General features: G+C 42.8%; 1 protein-coding gene across 1 annotated transcript in view; it reads right to left on the bottom strand.

The window, feature by feature from the left end:
• MARCHF4 (membrane associated ring-CH-type finger 4) overlaps positions 1-18,397 on the bottom strand; it is an 86,995-nt gene that overhangs the window by 55,447 nt on the left and 13,151 nt on the right. The gene's annotated exons all lie outside the window — the stretch shown is intronic.

Raw genomic sequence — 18,397 nt, 5'->3', positions numbered from 1 at the left:
ATACTGCCTCCTATGTACAAGAATATAACTATTATAATACTGCTCCTATGTACAAGAATATAACTACTATAATACTGCTCTTATGTACAAGAATATAACTACTATAATACTGCCTCCTATGTACAAGAATATAACTACTATAATACTGCCCCCTATGTACAAGAATATAACTACTATAATACTGCCTCCTATGTACAAGAATATAACTGCTATAATACTGCCTCCTATGTACAAGAATATAACTACTATAATACTGCTCCTATATACAAGAATATAACTACTATAATACTGCCCCCTATGTACAAGAATATAACTACTATAATACTGCTCCTATGTACAAGAATATAACTGCTATAATACTGCCTCCTATGTACAAGAATATAACTACTATAATACTGCCCCCTATGTACAAGAATATAACTACTATAATACTGCCTCCTATGTACAAGAATATAACTGCTATAATACTGCCTCCTATGTACAAGAATATAACTACTATAATACTGCCCCCTATGTACAAGAATATAACTACTATAATACTGTTCCTATGTACAAGAATATAACTGCTATAATACTGCCTCCTATGTACAAGAATATAACTACTATAATACTGCCTCCTATGTACAAGAATATAACTACTATAATACTGCTCCTATGTACAAGAATATAACTACTATAATACTGTTCCTATGTACAAGAATATAACTGCTATAATACTGCCTCCTATGTACAAGAATATAACTACTATAATACCGCTCCTATATACAAGAATATATCTACTATAATACCGCTCCTATGTACAAGAATATAACTACTATAATACTGCTCCTATGTACAATAATATAACTACTATAATACTGCTCCAATGTACAAGAATATAACTACTATAATACTGCCTCCTATGTACAAGAATATAACTACTATAATACTGCTCCTATGTACAAGAATATAACTACTATAATACTGCTCCTATGTACAAGAATATAACTACTATAATACTGCTCCTATGTACAAGAATATAACTACTATAATACTGCTCCTATGTACAAGAAAATAACTACTATAATACTGCCTCCTATGTACAAGAATATAACTACTATAATACTGCTCCTATGTACAAGAATATAACTACTATAATACTGCTCCTATGTACAAGAATATAACTACTATAATACTGCTCCTATGTACAAGAATATAACTACTATAATACTGCTCCTATATACAAGAATATAACTACTATAATACTGCTCCTATGTACAAGAATATAACTACTATAATACTGCTCCTATGTACAAGAATATAACTACTATAATACTGCTCCTATGTACAAGAATATAACTACTATAATACTGCCTCCTATGTACAAGAATATAACTACTATAATACTGCCTCCTATGTACAGGAATATAACTACTATAATACTGCTCCTATATACAAGAATATAACTACTATAATACTGCTCCTATATACAAGAATATAACTACTATAATACTGCTCCTATGTACAAGAATATAACTACTATAATACTGCTCCTATGTACAAGAATATAACTGCTATAATACTGCCTCCTATGTACAGGAATATAACTACTATAATACTGCCTCCTATGTACAAGAATATAACTACTATAATACTGCTCCTATGTACAAGAATATAACTACTATAATACTGCCTCCTATGTACAAGAATATAACTACTATAATACTGCTCCTATATACAAGAATATAACTACTATAATACTGCTCCTATATACAAGAATATAACTACTATAATACTGCTCCTATATACAAGAATATAACTACTATAATACTGCCTCCTATGTACAAGAATAGAACTACTACAATACTGCTCCTATATACAAGAATATAACTACTATAATACTGCTCCTGTGTACAAGAATATAACTACTATATTACTGCTCCTATGTACAAGAATATAACTACTATAATACTGCCTCCTATTTATAAGAATATACTGTAACATGTCTTTGTACGGTGGGAGAGTCTCTATAGTGAAATTAAACTATATAGTAAATATCAGGGAGGAATCTGCTGCTCCTTCTCGTTGTACTCATGGTGGCGGTGTCTCATTAGGCCGGTGTTTGTCATCATGATGTCTCATGGTTGTCACCTTTGTTGGGTTTTCACTACACAATTTACTATTGGAAGGTCTGGTGGGGGAGGGGAACAATGTGGCGCCTGTATTTACTATTTATTCACACCGTCGACGCTCCTTCTTCACACTTTCTTCCGCTCAGATACGGTTTCTGTGAAAGCTTCTATGTCTTCATCCCTTGGAACCTGACGTGAAGTGTCAGATCGCTGCTCGGGTGAAGAACGTTTTATTAGCTCTGTGGTGACAAATATTTCACGTCTTCAGTAGACACGTAATGAGTCGTGAGATTCGTATGGTGGTAATTTACCCGAAATGGAATCAGTTTGTTCCTTTTATCCTAATGGCGCTTCACTAGAAAAAATATGATCCTGCAGATACATTGATGATGCACTCGGCAGCCGTGTCAGGTATTCCACCACACGGCTGTGGTCCAAAAGTGTCCACATGGCCAGAAGGAGTCCAGTCCAAGTCCACTACAAGTGGTGGCAACGTTGGCTGGGCTTCAGTGACAGACCCTGGCAAGAGCGGCTCGGCCATGGATGTTATGTTTTACTGGTAGCTTCTATGGGAAGGGCTGAGAATGTCTACAGGGAGAAAACCAAGTATCCCCCAATGTCATCGCAGGAAAAAACGGGGGACAGTTTTTGGCAACACACTGTAAAACAGACACGGGATCAGGAGAAGGTTGAAAGGTGCTGCGATCCATCATAGCAGCCGGGGCTCTTGGTGTTGGAGAGGACAAGACAGCCCGGCACACGATGATGCTGTCTAATGGACTGATAAGGTCCAAGACTAATAAGTATTCTGGGTTCTGGTCTGGGGTCTGATTTTTTTATTTATTTTTTTGTCTGGTGAGTGGCCTAATAATGAAGGATCTGGTATGAAGTCTCATAAATAAGAAATCTGAACTTGGGCAACATAAAGAGAGGAGTCTGGTGTCTGATAATTTAAAAGGGTTTTCCAAGATTTTTTTTTACTGATGACCTATCTTCAGAATAGGTCATCAGTATGTGATGGGTGGAGGTCCGACCGGAGCTTCTGCACGCGGTGGTCTTCTCCCTGCTCACTAAGCACATCGCTGTAGAACGTCTGTGCTTGGCATTCACTTCTATGGGGCTGAGATGCTCCTAGGCCACATGACTGATGAGCATGAGGTCACATGGCCAAGGAAAAGCATAGGGGGCCCCGGTGCCTTCTCGAGCAGATGATCTGCGGGGGTGTTGATGAACCCCCACCGATCAGACACTTGGAAAAAAAAATCTTGGAAAACCCCTTTAACAGTCCGTTCTGAAGTCTGATAATTCATGGGTCTAGTCTTGAATCTGATAGATAAAGGGTTTGATCTGAAGTCTGATAATTTAGGGGTCTGTTCTCGGGTCTTATGATTTATTGGTCTGGTACGTGGTCTAACACTTGAGGGTCTGGAGTCTGATCTGAGGTTTGATCATTTAAGTCTCTGGTCAGGGATCTGGTGATTTAGAGCTCTGTGCAATGATATTTGAGGGGTCTCGGGTCGGATAATTCACAAATCTGGTCTAGGGTCTGATCATTGTGGGGCCAGGACTGGGGTGTGAAAATGTAGGCATCTGGTCGGGGGTCTGATAATTTTGGGGTCAGAACTAGGATCTGATAATTTAAAAATCTGGTCTGGGGCCTGAAAATTTTGGGGGCCAGGACTGTGGTTTGAAATTTTAGAAATCTGGTCTAGGCTCTTTTAATTTTAGGGCCAGATCTGGGGTTTAACTAAATTTAGGAATCTTGTGTGGGGTCTGATAATTTTGTCATCTGGTCTGGAGTCATAATGAATCTCTGGGTCTGCTCTGGGGTAACACATGAGTGCATAGCTGTTGATTACCTTGTGCTTACACTTGTAAGTCTAAAGGCACAAAGTCTGCTATGAGGCCAAGCCTGTCTGGTTACACCCCTGACTAGAATAATAAATGCAGTGAGAGGTCTCTCTTGTTCAGCTTGGGGGCAGGACTCCATAGACGGGGCTCCTATTCATATGTATGAATGTACACAAGGTCCATACAGATAACTGGTGCAAGAACGATTCATTGAAAGGTCTGTAAGATGAACCAGGAAACGTTCACGGCGTGAGGAGCTGTGGCAGCTCAGATATTATAGGGAAGGATTATTTACAGTAAAAGCAGCCAAACTACAGAATGCCTGACCACAAGTGGTAGAAATAACAAAGATGATGGCAGACCTTCATTACGGCAAGAACTGGACGATTAGAAACCATAAGTAACTAAATCACCACTGAGAGGAAGGAGATGATCAGGACCCTGCCGCATGCAGACCACGGAGAAGCCCTCTCCATGTGGAGACTGAAGATACAGTGTCACTCAGAAAGTCTCTGGTCCTGTAATATTATCAGCCATGACCCGCCCTGTGCCCGATGTATGGCTGCCCGCCTAGGCTCCACTGGGTATGTTCCCACAGGTTCTCCACCACGTCCACAGCAGCCACGCTCCCAGTGTAGATCTAATCAGCGCTTTGTCAGGTTTCCACGTTACACTAGAGATGAGATCGGAGGAAAATAACGGGACTCATCACGTAGAAGGATTAGAAATTATATTCTAGCTGAACTTTACTGACTGTATATACGCCATGTACACTATATACACTCACTGTATATACGCCATGCACACTATATACACTCACTGTATATACGCCATGTACACTATATACACTCACTGTATATACGCCATGTACACTATATACACTCCCTGTATATACGCCATGTACACTATATACGCTCCCTGTATATACGCCATGTACACTATATACACTCACTGTATATACGCCATGTACACTATATACGCTCACTGTATATACGCCATGTACACTATATACACTCACTGTATATACGCCATGTACACTATATACACTCACTGTATATACGCCATGTACACTATATACACTCACTGTATATACGCCATGTACACTATATACACTCACTGTATATACGCCATGTACACTATATACACTCACTGTATATACGCCATGTACACTATATACACACCATGTACACTCACTGTATATACGCCATGTACACTATATACACTCACTGTATATACGCCATGTACACTATATACACACCATGTACACTCACTGTATATACGCCATGTACACTATATACACTCACTGTATATACGCCATGTACACTATATACACTCACTGTATATACGCCATGTACACTATATACACTCACTGTATATACGCCATGTACACTATATACACTCACTGTATATACGCCATGTACACTATATACACTCACTGTATATACGCCATGTACACTATATACACTCACTGTATATACGCCATGTACACTATATACACTCACTGTATATACGCCATGTACACTATATACACTCACTGTATATACGCCATGTACACTATATACACACCATGTACACTCACTGTATATACGCCATGTACACTATATACACTCACTGTATATACGCCATGTACACTATATACACTCACTGTATATACGCCATGCACACTATATACACTCACTGTATATACGCCATGTACACTATATACACTCACTGTATATACGCCATGTACACTATATACACTCCCTGTATATACGCCATGTACACTATATACACTCCCTGTATATACGCCATGTACACTATATACGCTCCCTGTATATACGCCATGTACACTATATACACTCACTGTATATACGCCATGTACACTATATACGCTCACTGTATATACGCCATGTACACTATATACACTCACTGTATATACGCCATGTACACTATATACACTCACTGTATATACGCCATGTACACTATATACACTCACTGTATATACGCCATGTACACTATATACACTCACTGTATATACGCCATGTACACTATATACACTCACTGTATATACGCCATGTACACTATATACACACCATGTACACTCACTGTATATACGCCATGTACACTATATACACTCACTGTATATACGCCATGTACACTATATACACACCATGTACACTCACTGTATATACGCCATGTACACTATATACACTCACTGTATATACGCCATGTACACTATATACACTCACTGTATATACGCCATGTACACTATATACACTCACTGTATATACGCCATGTACACTATATACACTCACTGTATATACGCCATGTACACTATATACACTCACTGTATATACGCCATGTACACTATATACACTCACTGTATATACGCCATGTACACTATATACACTCACTGTATATACGCCATGTACACTATATACACACCATGTACACTCACTGTATATACGCCATGTACACTATATACACTCACTGTATATACGCCATGTACACTATATACACTCACTGTATATACGCCATGTACACTATATACACTCACTGTATATACGCCATGTACACTATATACACTCACTGTATATACGCCATGTACACTATATACACTCACTGTATATACGCCATGTACACTATATACACTCACTGTATATACGCCATGTACACTATATACACTCACTGTATATACGCCATGTACACTATATACACTCACTGTATATACGCCATGTACACTATATACACTCACTGTATATACGCCATGTACACTATATACACTCACTGTATATACGCCATGTACACTATATACACTCACTGTATATACGCCATGTACACTATATACACTCACTGTATATACGCCATGTACACTATATACACTCACTGTATATACGCCATGTACACTATATACACTCACTGTATATACGCCATGTACACTATATACACTCACTGTATATACGCCATGTACACTATATACACTCACTGTATATACGCCATATACACTTACTTTATATACACCATGTACACTCACTGAAAATATGCCATGTACACTATATACACTCACTGTATATACACCATGAACACTCACTGTATATACACTATATACACTCACTGTATATACACTGTATATACACCATGAAAATATGCCATGTACACTATATACACACCATGTACACTCCCTGTATATACGCCATGTACACTATATACACACCATGCACACTATATACACTCACTGTATATACACAATGTACGCCATATACACTCACTGTATATACACCATGAACACTATATACACACCATGTATATACACCATGTACACTTATTGTACAGTACAGACCAAAAGTTTGGACACACCTTCTCATTCAAAGAGTTTTCTTTATTTTCATGACTATGGAGGCATCAAAACTATGAATTAACACATGTGGAATTATATACATAACAAACAAGTGTGAAACAACTGAAAATATGTCATATTCTAGGTTCTTCAAAGTAGCCACCTTTTGCTTTGATTACTGCTTTGCACACTCTTGGCATTCTCTTGATGAGCTTCAAGAGGTAGTCCCCTGAAATGGTCTTCCAACAGTCTTGAAGGAGTTCCCAGAGATGCTTAGCACTTGTTGGCCCTTTTGCCTTCACTCTGCGGTCCAGCTCACCCCAAACCATCTCGATTGGGTTCAGGTCCGGTGACTGTGGAGGCCAGGTCATCTGGCGCAGCACCCCATCACTCTCCTTCATGGTCAAATAGCCCTTACTTTCAAAGTTTTCCCAATTTTTCGGCTGACTGACTGACCTTCATTTCTTAAAGTAATGATGGCCACTCGTTTTTCTTTACTTAGCTGCTTTTTTCTTGCCATAATACAAATTCTAACAGTCTATTCAGTAGGACTATCAGCTGTGTATCCACCTGACTTCTCCTCAACGCCACTGATGGTCCCAACCCCATTTATAAGGCAAGAAATCCCACTTATTAAAGGGTTTCTGTCACCCCACTAAAGTGATTTTTTTTTTTTGGGCTAGTTAAATTAGTTATATAGCGATATATTAAAATATAATAGTGTTCCTTACTTTGATCCAGCAGTTTAGTCAAAAAACGAAGTTTTATCATATGCAAATTCGGTCTCTACCAGCAAGTAGGGCGTCTACTTGCTGGTAGCTGCTGCAGAAATCCGCCCCCTCCTCTTGTTGATTGACAGGGCCAGCCGGGATCTCCTCCTCCGGCCGGCCCTGTCGGCATTTCAAAAATCGCGCGCCCGTGTTGAATCTGCGCAGGCGCTCTGAGATGAGGAGGCTCGTCTCCTCAGAACTCCCTCAGTGCGCCTGCGCCGATGACGTCTTCTATTTCGATGATGTCATCGGCGCAGGCGCACTGAGGGAGCTCTGAGGAGACGAGCCTCCTCATCTCAGAGCGCCTGCGCAGATTCAACACGGGCGCGCGATTTTTGAAATTATTAAGGTGAACCGGTTCATAAATTTGGAGAAAGGCACAGAAAGCAAAGCCAGACCTAAAACTGACATAAAAACAACCACAAATGATAAAAGACCCCGAGTGTCTATCCTCCAGCCGGGGCCCCTGTGATATATATGGCGCAGGTCTGAACAGGCGTCACTATCTGGGCCGGGGTTAGTAAACCTGGGCCAGGGTATGTAACGTGTTAAGGGCTCATCCACACAAACGTGTTTTCTTTCCGTGTCTGTTCCATATTTATTACAGACCATGTGTGGAACTATTCACTTCAGTGGGTCCGCAAAAAACAAACGGAAGTTACTCCGCGTGCATTCCGTTTCCACATGTCCGTTCCGCAAATTATTAGAACATGTCCTATTATTGTCCGCATTACAGACAAGCATAGGACTGTTCTATTAGGGGCCAGCTGTTCTGTTCTGCAAAATACGGAATGAACACGGACGTCATCTGCATTTTTTGCGTATCTGTTTTTTGCGGACCACAAAATATACACGGTCGTGTGCATGAGGCCTAAGTGTCAAGTTAATGATTGCTACCTCTGTAGTTGAGACTTTGGGGCTCAGGAGTTTTAAGCTATGCCTCTGGCCTCCAGAACCTCAGAAAATCGCAGCATGTTCTATATTCTGCGTTTTTCACGCAACGCTGGCCCCATAGAAGTGAATGGGTCTGCATGAAAATCGCATTGCATCCGCAAGCAAGTGCGGATGCGATGCGTTTTTCACGGATGGTTGCTAAGAGATGTTGTTTGTATACCTTCAGTTTTCTATCACGCGCATGAAAAACACATTAAATAGCGTTGCACCTAAACAGCTGAACGCGATCGCATACTAAACTGAATGGACTTGTTTGCGAAATCGCGCATTTTTCACTGAACGCATCTGCAACGCATCCGGACCTAATACGCTCACGCTCGTCTGCAAGGGGTCTAATCCAAGAAACATAGATGCCGGCTGTGTGTATTCCGCATAACGGAAGGTCCTGCCCTCTATAGAACAGTCCTATCTATGTCTGTAATGAGAACAAGAATAGGGCCACAGGGCCACAAGTGTGCTGTCCGCATCTTTTGCAGCCCCATTGAAGTGAATGGGTCCACATCGACCCGCAAAAAAATCAGTCATGTGCAAGAGCCCTTACAATGACATTTCCTTAGAGCAAAGCTGAACGGTGGCCCCCTGTATGGAGACTCCCCAGTCTTAGGTCTTCACTAATGACTAGTGAAGACCCCAATAAAACACCCCATTGTACAGAAGAATGTATAAAGTGTTACCGCCCCTATATACAGTATACAGGACCCCAATAAAACACCCCAGTGTATAGAAGAATGTATAAAGTGTTACCGCCCCTATAGACAGTATACAGGACCCCAATAAAACACCCCAGTGTATAGAAGAATGTATAAAGTCTTACCGCCCCTATATACAGTATACAGGACCCCAATAAAACACCCCAGTGTATAGAAGAATGTATAAAGTGTTACCGCCCCTATAGACAGTATACAGGACCCCAATAAAACACCCCATTGTACAGAAGAATGTATAAAGTCTTACCGCCCCTATATACAGTATACAGGACCCCAAAAAAACACCCCAGTGTATATAGGAATGTATAAAGTCTTACCGCCCCTATATACAGTATACAGGACCCCAATAAAACACCCCAGTGTATATAGGAATGTATAAAGTGTTACCGCCCCTATATACGGTATACAGGACCCCAATAAAACACCCCAGTGTATATAGGAATGTATAAAGTCTTACCGCCCCTATATACAGTATACAGGACCCCAATAAAAACCCAGTGTATAGAAGAATGTATAAAGTCTTACCGCCCCTATATACGGTATACAGGACCCCAATAAAACACCCCAGTGTATATAGGAATGTATAAAGTGTTACCGCCCCTATATACAGTATACAGGAGCCCAATAAAACACCCCAGTGTATATAGGAATGTATAAAGTCTTACCGCCCCTATATACAGTATACAGGACCCCAATAAAACACCCCAGTGTATATAGGAATGTATAAAGTGTTACCGCCCCTATATACGGTATACAGGACCCCAATAAAACACCCCAGTGTATATAGGAATGTATAAAGTGTTACCGCCCCTATAGACAGTATACAGGACCCCAATAAAACACCCCAGTGTATATAAGAATGTATAAAGTGTTACCGCCCCTATATACAGTATACAGGACCCCAATAAAACACCCCATTGTACAGAAGAATGTATAAAGTGTTACCGCCCCAATATACAGTATACAGGACCCCAATAAAACACCCCATTGTACAGAAGAATGTATAAAGTGTTACCGCCCCTATATACGGTATACAGGACCCCAATAAAACACCCCAGTGTATAGAAGAATGTATAAAGTCTTACCGCCCCTATATACAGTATACAGGACCCCAATAAAACACCCCAGTGTATATAGGAATGTATAAAGTGTTACCGCCCCTATATACAGTATACAGGACCCCAATAAAACACCCCATTGTACAGAAGAATGTATAAAGTGTTACCGCCCCAATATACAGTATACAGGAGCCCAATAAAACACCCCAGTGTATATAGGAATGTATAAAGTCTTACCGCCCCTATATACAGTATACAGGACCCCAATAAAACACCCCAGTGTATATAAGAATGTATAAAGTGTTACCGCCCCTATATACAGTATACAGGACCCCAATAAAACACCCCATTGTACAGAAGAATGTATAAAGTGTTACCGCCCCAATATACAGTATACAGGACCCCAATAAAACACCCCAGTGTATAGAAGAATGTATAAAGTCTTACCGCCCCTATATACGGTATACAGGACCCCAATAAAACACCCCATTGTATAGAAGAATGTATAAAGTGTTACCGCCCCTATATACAGTATACAGGACCCCAATAAAACACCCAGTGTATAGAAGAATGTATAAAGTGTTACCGCCCCTATATACAGTATACAGGACCCCAATAAAACACCCCAGTGTATAGAAGAATGTATAAAGTGTTACCGACCCTATATACAGTATACAGGACCCCAATAAAACACCCAGTGTATAGAAGAATGTATAAAGTCTTACCGCCCCTATATACAGTATACAGGACCCCAATAAAACACCCAGTGTATAGAAGAATGTATAAAGTCTTACCGCCCCTATATACAGTATACAGGACCCCAATAAAACACCCCAGTGTATATAGGAATGTATAAAGTCTTACCGCCCCTATATACAGTATACAGGACCCCAATAAAACACCCAGTGTATAGAAGAATGTATAAAGTGTTACCGACCCTATATACAGTATACAGGACCCCAATAAAACACCCCAGTGTATATAGGAATGTATAAAGTGTTACCGCCCCTATATACAGTATACAGGACCCCAATAAAACACCCCAGTGTATATAAGAATGAATAAAGTGTTACCGCCCCTATATACAGTATACAGGACCCCAATAAAACACCCCATTGTACAGAAGAATGTATAAAGTGTTACCGCCCCAATATACAGTATACAGGACCCCAATAAAACACCCCAGTGTATATAAGAATGAATAAAGTGTTACCGCCCCTATATACAGTATACAGGACCCCAATAAAACACCCCAGTGTATAGAAGAATGTATAAAGTGTTACTGCCCCTATATACAGTATACAGGACCCCAATAAAACACCCCAGTGTATAAAAGAATGTATAAAGTCTTACCGCCCCTATATACAGTATACAGGACCCCAATAAAACACCCAGTGTATAGAAGAATGTATAAAGTGTTACCGACCCTATAGACAGTATACAGGACCCCAATAAAACACCCCATTGTACAGAAGAATGTATAAAGTCTTACCGCCCCTATATACGGTATACAGGACCCCAATAAAACACCCCAGTGTATAAAAGAATGTATAAAGTCTTACCGCCCCTATATACGGTATACAGGAGCCCAATAAAACACCCCAGTGTATATAGGAATGTATAAAGTCTTACCGCCCCTATATACAGTATACAGGACCCCAATAAAACACCTAGTGTATAGAAGAATGTATAAAGTCTTACCGCCCCTATATACAGGACCCCAATAAAACACCCCAGTGTATATAGGAATGTATAAAGTCTTACCGCCCCTATATACAGTATACAGGACCCCAATAAAAACCCAGTGTATAGAAGAATGTATAAAGTGTTACCGACCCTATAGACAGTATACAGGACCCCAATAAAATACCCCAGTGTATATAGGAATGTATAAAGTCTTACCGCCCCTATATACAGTATACAGGACCCCAATAAAACACCCCAGTGTATATAGGAATGTATAAAGTCTTACCGCCCCTATATACAGTATACAGGACCCCAATAAAACACCCCAGTGTATAGAAGAATGTATAAAGTCTTACCGCCCCTATATACAGTATACAGGACCCCAATAAAACACCCAGTGTATAGAACAATATATAAAGTGTTACCGACCCTATATACAGTATACAGGACCCCAATAAAACACCCAGTGTATAGAAGAATGTATAAAGTGTTACCGCCCCTATATACAGTATACAGGACCCCAATAAAACACCCAGTGTATAGAAGAATGCCTATATATATATATAGTCTATATGTATCCCATTGTCTATTCCCAAGTATAAGAGCTCACATCTCGATCACAGACTTTAGGCCTCCTGCACACGATTGTATCCGATTTGCTGTCCGCAAATCAAGGATCTGTAAAATATGGATGCGGTCCATGTGCATCTCACAATTTTCAGGGAGCCTACTGTAAAAAAGTCTATTCTTGTCTGAAAAACAGATAAGAATAGGACATGTTCTATCAATTGCAGCCCGGCCGCACGGATGCGAATTTCACACGGACGACATCTGTGTGCTATTTTTTATTTTTTTTGCAGACTCATAAAACTTTATGGGTCCCTGTACAATTCGCAAAAAAAACAGAACGGACAAGAAATATGGTCCTTAGGGTAGATTCACGCAACGGTATTTTGCAGTCTGGAAAAACGTCTGTGTTACATCCGTTTTTTTGCAGATCCATTGTAACAATGCCTATTCTTGTCCGCAAAACAGACAAGAATATCACATTGTTTTATTTTTTTGGTGGAACTGACATATGGATGCGGACAGCCGACCAACATATTTTGCGGGCTCATTGAAATGAATGGGTCCAGATCCAAGCCGCAAAAAATGTAGATGGGATGCAAAGCAAAAATACAGTCGTGTGAATGGGGCCTTGGAAGAACCTCGTCTGACATAGCAGGGAATTACCTTATAAGCAATTGTCCAAAAACGCCCCTATTAGTGTGAACGTGCACATGGTAGGGGGGATCCTGCTGGAAATGTCGGTACCTCTGCTCTTGAAGGCTGATCCTAGGCTCCAGAGATACTTTTCAGAACTCGGACAAGAAATCCATGCTCTGTGCCTGACCCCAGATTACTGATGGTTCATTAGTGCAGCTTATCCGGCTGGAAAACAGACGCTCGCACCTTCTACGATGGAGAAAGGCGAGGATAATGATGAGAAGGTGTCAGGATAGCAGCACCGTCCACAACGCGGCAGACACTGACCTGCAGTATGTCCCCCAACCTCCAGGTGGTGCTGCAGAGGCCAAAGACGTGACAACCAGTCTGGGCAAGAAATTGGTTGTCAGTTCCCTTACCCCACACTTTACTAATAGCAAGAAGCTGCTGCCAATCGGCGATACCCTACAGTCTGACACAGAATTTTTGCCACCCCTTTAGATGAAAATGTTAGTACATCGCCTGTAAGTATCAATCTGGTTTTGTGTTAATATAACTTAGGCTACTTTCACACCAGCGTTAAAGTTTTCTGGTATTGAGTTCCGTCCTAGGGGCTTTGTCAGTTTTGTCCCAATGCATTCTGAATGGAGAGCAATCCGTTCAGGATGCATCAGGACGTCTTCAGTTCCGTCCCTTTTACAGTATTTGGCCGGAGAAAATACCGCAGCATGCAGCTTTTTTTTCCGGAACACTTATTTCCATTGAAATGTATTGTTTAGGGCTGGTGGAGGGGGCATCATGGTTTGAGGCTGGTGGAGGGGGCATCATGGTTTGAGGCTGGTGGAGGAGGCATCATGGTTTGAGGCTGGTGGAGGGGGCATCATGGTTTGAGGCTGATGGAGGAGGCATCATGGTTTGAGGCTGGTGGAGGGGGCATCATGGTTTGAGGCTGATGGAGGAGGCATCATGGTTTGAGGCTGGTGGAGGGGGCATCATGGTTTGAGGCTGGTGGAGGGGGCATCATGGTTTGAGGCTGATGGAGGAGGCATCATGGTTTGAGGCTGGTGGAGGGGGCATCATGGTTTGAGGCTGGTGGAGGGGGCATCATGGTTTGAGGCTGGTAGAGGGGGCATCATGGTTTGAGGCTGGTGGAGGGGGCATCATGGTTTGAGGCTGGTGGAGGGGGCATCATGGTTTGAGGCTGGTGGAGGGGGCATCATGGTTTGAGGCTGGTGGAGGGGGCATCATGGTTTGAGGCTGGTGGAGGGGGCATCGTGGTTTGGGGCTGGTGGAGGGGGCATCATGGTTTGAGGCTGATAGAGGGGGCATCATGGTTTAGGGCTGGTGGAGGGGGCATCATGGTTTGAGGCTGGTGGAGGGGGCATCATGGTTTGAGGCTGATGGAGGAGGCATCATGGTTTGAGGCTGGTGGAGGGGGCATCATGGTTTGAGGCTGGTGGAGGGGGCATCATGGTTTAGGGCTGGTGGAGGGGGCATCATGGTTTGAGGCTGGTGGAGGGGGCATCATGGTTTGAGGCTGACGGAGGGGGCATCATGGATTGAGGCTGGTGGAGGGGGCATCATGGTTTGAGGCTGACGGAGGGGACATCATGGTTTGAGGCTGACGGAGGGGACATCATGGTTTGAGGCTGACGGAGGGGGCATCATGGTTTGAGGCTGGTGGAGGGGGCATCATGGTTTGAGGCTGAGGAGGGGGCATCATGGTTTGAGGCTGACGGAGGGGACATCATGGTTTGAGGCTGGTGGAGGGGGCATCATGGTTTGAGGCTGACGGAGGGGACATCATGGTTTGGGGCTGATGGAGGAGGCATCATGGTTTGAGGCTGGTGGAGGGGGCATCATGGTTTGAGGCTGACGGAGGGGACATCATGGTTTGGGGCTGATGGAGGAGGCATCATGGTTTGGGGCTGCTTTGCTCTACAGGGCCTAGACACCTTGCGATTGTTGAGGAAACAATGAGTGCAAATCTTATTTGGTGGAAGCGATTGCTGCTAAAGACGGATTTACAGGTCATTAAATTCTAAGATTCACGTACTTTTTCTGCCCTGCGGTTGTTTACTCAACGCCCTCGACACAGGACATGTGCAACTATTTGTGTAAGGCCTCATGCACACGACCGTTCAGTTTTTTTGCGGTCTGCAAACCGCAGATCCGCAAAAAACAGAAGCCGCCCGTGTGCCTTCCGCAATTTGCGGAACGGAACGTGCGGCCGTCAATATAAATGCCTATTCTTGCCCGCAAAGCGTGGACAAGAATAGGACATGTTATATTTTTTTAGCGGGGCCGCGGAACGGATCAACGGATGCGGACAGCACACGGAGTGCTGTCTGCAGCTTTTGCGGCCCCATTGAAGTGAATGGGTCCTCATCTGAGACGCCAAAACGGCGTCTCGGATGCGGACCCAAACAACGGCCGTGTGCATGAGGCCTTATTATTTCAGTTACATTGTGTCTTTCTATAATTGCGACTTAGATACAATCAGACTCTGTTTTATTAGTAACCAATGCAGGAAATTCCAAAGGGTTCACTTACTTATTTATCTGTATATTAATGGGGGCTCCCTGCTGAGGTCAGTCCTCCCAATGTGAACACTACCCTGTAATCATTCAGCAGAGTCTTCTCGGCCCTGATTTGGAGACGCGGACACAACGTCATTATTCCCAGTGGCTTCCATTGATCTGCTGAACCCTGTGCCATCGAGTCCCGGGGGAAGGGAGGGGGGGGGGGGGGGAACTGGCTGCTTTTAAAAGGAGAATTACCACTTGGAGAGCTGCGGCCGCTATGAGGAAGGATTAGACGCCACGGCCATGTTCAGCCCAGAAGAAAAGGAGATTAAGGAAAGCTATCATAGCAGTGTTTAGGATCCTAAAGAGGATAGAGCGCGGCACAAAGCGGAGCGGCCGCGTCTATTGAACGGGCTGATATCTCGTGAATGCAGAGGGCAGAATAGAGATAAATAAGGAGAATTAAATGGATTATTGGATCCTCCCGAAGCCAGCGCAGAGCAATGCATGATGGGGATTAGTTTGGTTATGAATGCAGTAAACAGCAGGATGCTGACTGGTACAGCGCAGCGTGCACCCAGCGCACCCGCAGGGATTAGGGCACCGCAATGACGCCCCATTCAAGCTCAACCCATGTACACATTGGCCACCAATTTCTTTCATTGCTCCACTCCATCTAAAAGAAAGAATGAAGCAAGATTGTAAGTGGCCCTTGATTAAAAATCTCCTACCGTTTTGAGTGCACAGCACCCATGCAGACCTATGCGACCGGCCGCATGGGTATAGATTACAGACAATCCCTGTATGGAGCGATCCATCTGCAGATTATGGAGAGTAGTGCATGACTGCAGGATTAGTCTGTAACCATGGAAACGTATCGGCTGGCAGGAGGGCTGCATGCAAAATACTATTTTTCAAGTTGTTTCTTCCTTTTACATGCATTAAAAAAAAATGTAAAATATCTTTGCAAAAGTGTGCACCCCCTGTAAATGCTGCCCAATGGAGCCACTCATGGGGCACAAAGTGATCCCCTCTCTAACGTCTTTGCAGACGAGCGAGTAATCCGAGTGAGATGAACTCAGAATCCGGACCCATTCATTTCAATGGGGCTGTGCACACGCGCGTTGGTTTTCACGCATCACTTGTGCGTTGCATGAAAGTCGCAGCAAGCTCTATATTCTGCAATTTTCATGCCCCATAGAAGTGAATGGAGCTGCGTGAAAATCACATCACATCCGCAAGCAAGTGCGGGTGCGATGCGTTTTTCACTGATGGTTGCTAAGAGATGTTGTTTGTGTACATTCAGTTTTTTATCACGTGCGTAAAAAAAAACGCATCAAAGCGCATTGCACCCGCGCGGGAAAAAACTGAACAACCAAACGCGATCGCAGGCAAAACTGAATGACTTTGCCTGCGAAATCTCGCATTCTTCACTGAACGCATTCGCAACGCATCTGGACCTAATCCGGACACGCTCGTCTGCAAGGGGCCGAGGGGTCTATTGGCTCATAGAGAGGAGGGGGGGGGGGGGGGGGATAGATGAACATCTGCTTTCCAGCCCCTTTATTTCAGTATTTTTTGTTATCTGTAGTCCATGTAAAAGGGACGGTCCTGGTGCCGGGGTCCCTTTAAGGGAATAGCCCACCGTTGTCTTATGAGCCACTTCTTCTACAAAGATGCAGTGATTTCTACCATCGCACCGCCGCAGCTCCGGGGGATGGGTTTAAGCGGTATTGCAAACATGGCAACAGTCCTGATTTTCCTGGGACAATCCCCGGAACTGGACCTCAAGAGGGACGGGGTTTGTACAATGTGGTGGGGAATAAATCTCCCATGAAAATGATGCCTGAAAGTATGAAACATGGAGGAGGATGACATCTACGTATCCAGAGGGCAGAGGGTAACTAGACGCTCCTTGAAGAAAATGCTAAATCTGTAACAAGTCACCCAAATATTATGTATCATTTCCTGTACTGGTCTCCTCATATCAGGACCTTTTGGCCCCTCTTAAGTACAAAAAGTCCCCCCCCCCACCTACAAGAGGCCATCTAATGGTGGCCGGTCACTATAATTAACCCCTGGCCGGAACGTGACTCTTGAAATTCAAAAATCCTACTGTAACCAATGATAATAATTAGAGATGAGCGAATTTTCGCTTATGAAATTTGTTCACGCTTAGTTTGGCGGTAAAAGCAGAATTGCGTTACCACGGA

Source organism: Bufo bufo, chromosome 7 (genome assembly GCF_905171765.1).
Source record: "Bufo bufo chromosome 7, aBufBuf1.1, whole genome shotgun sequence".
In the NCBI taxonomy this organism is placed as follows: domain Eukaryota; kingdom Metazoa; phylum Chordata; class Amphibia; order Anura; family Bufonidae; genus Bufo; species Bufo bufo.
Note: the sequence above shows the minus strand (reverse complement) of the source record. Positions and strands in the feature narration are given on the sequence as shown.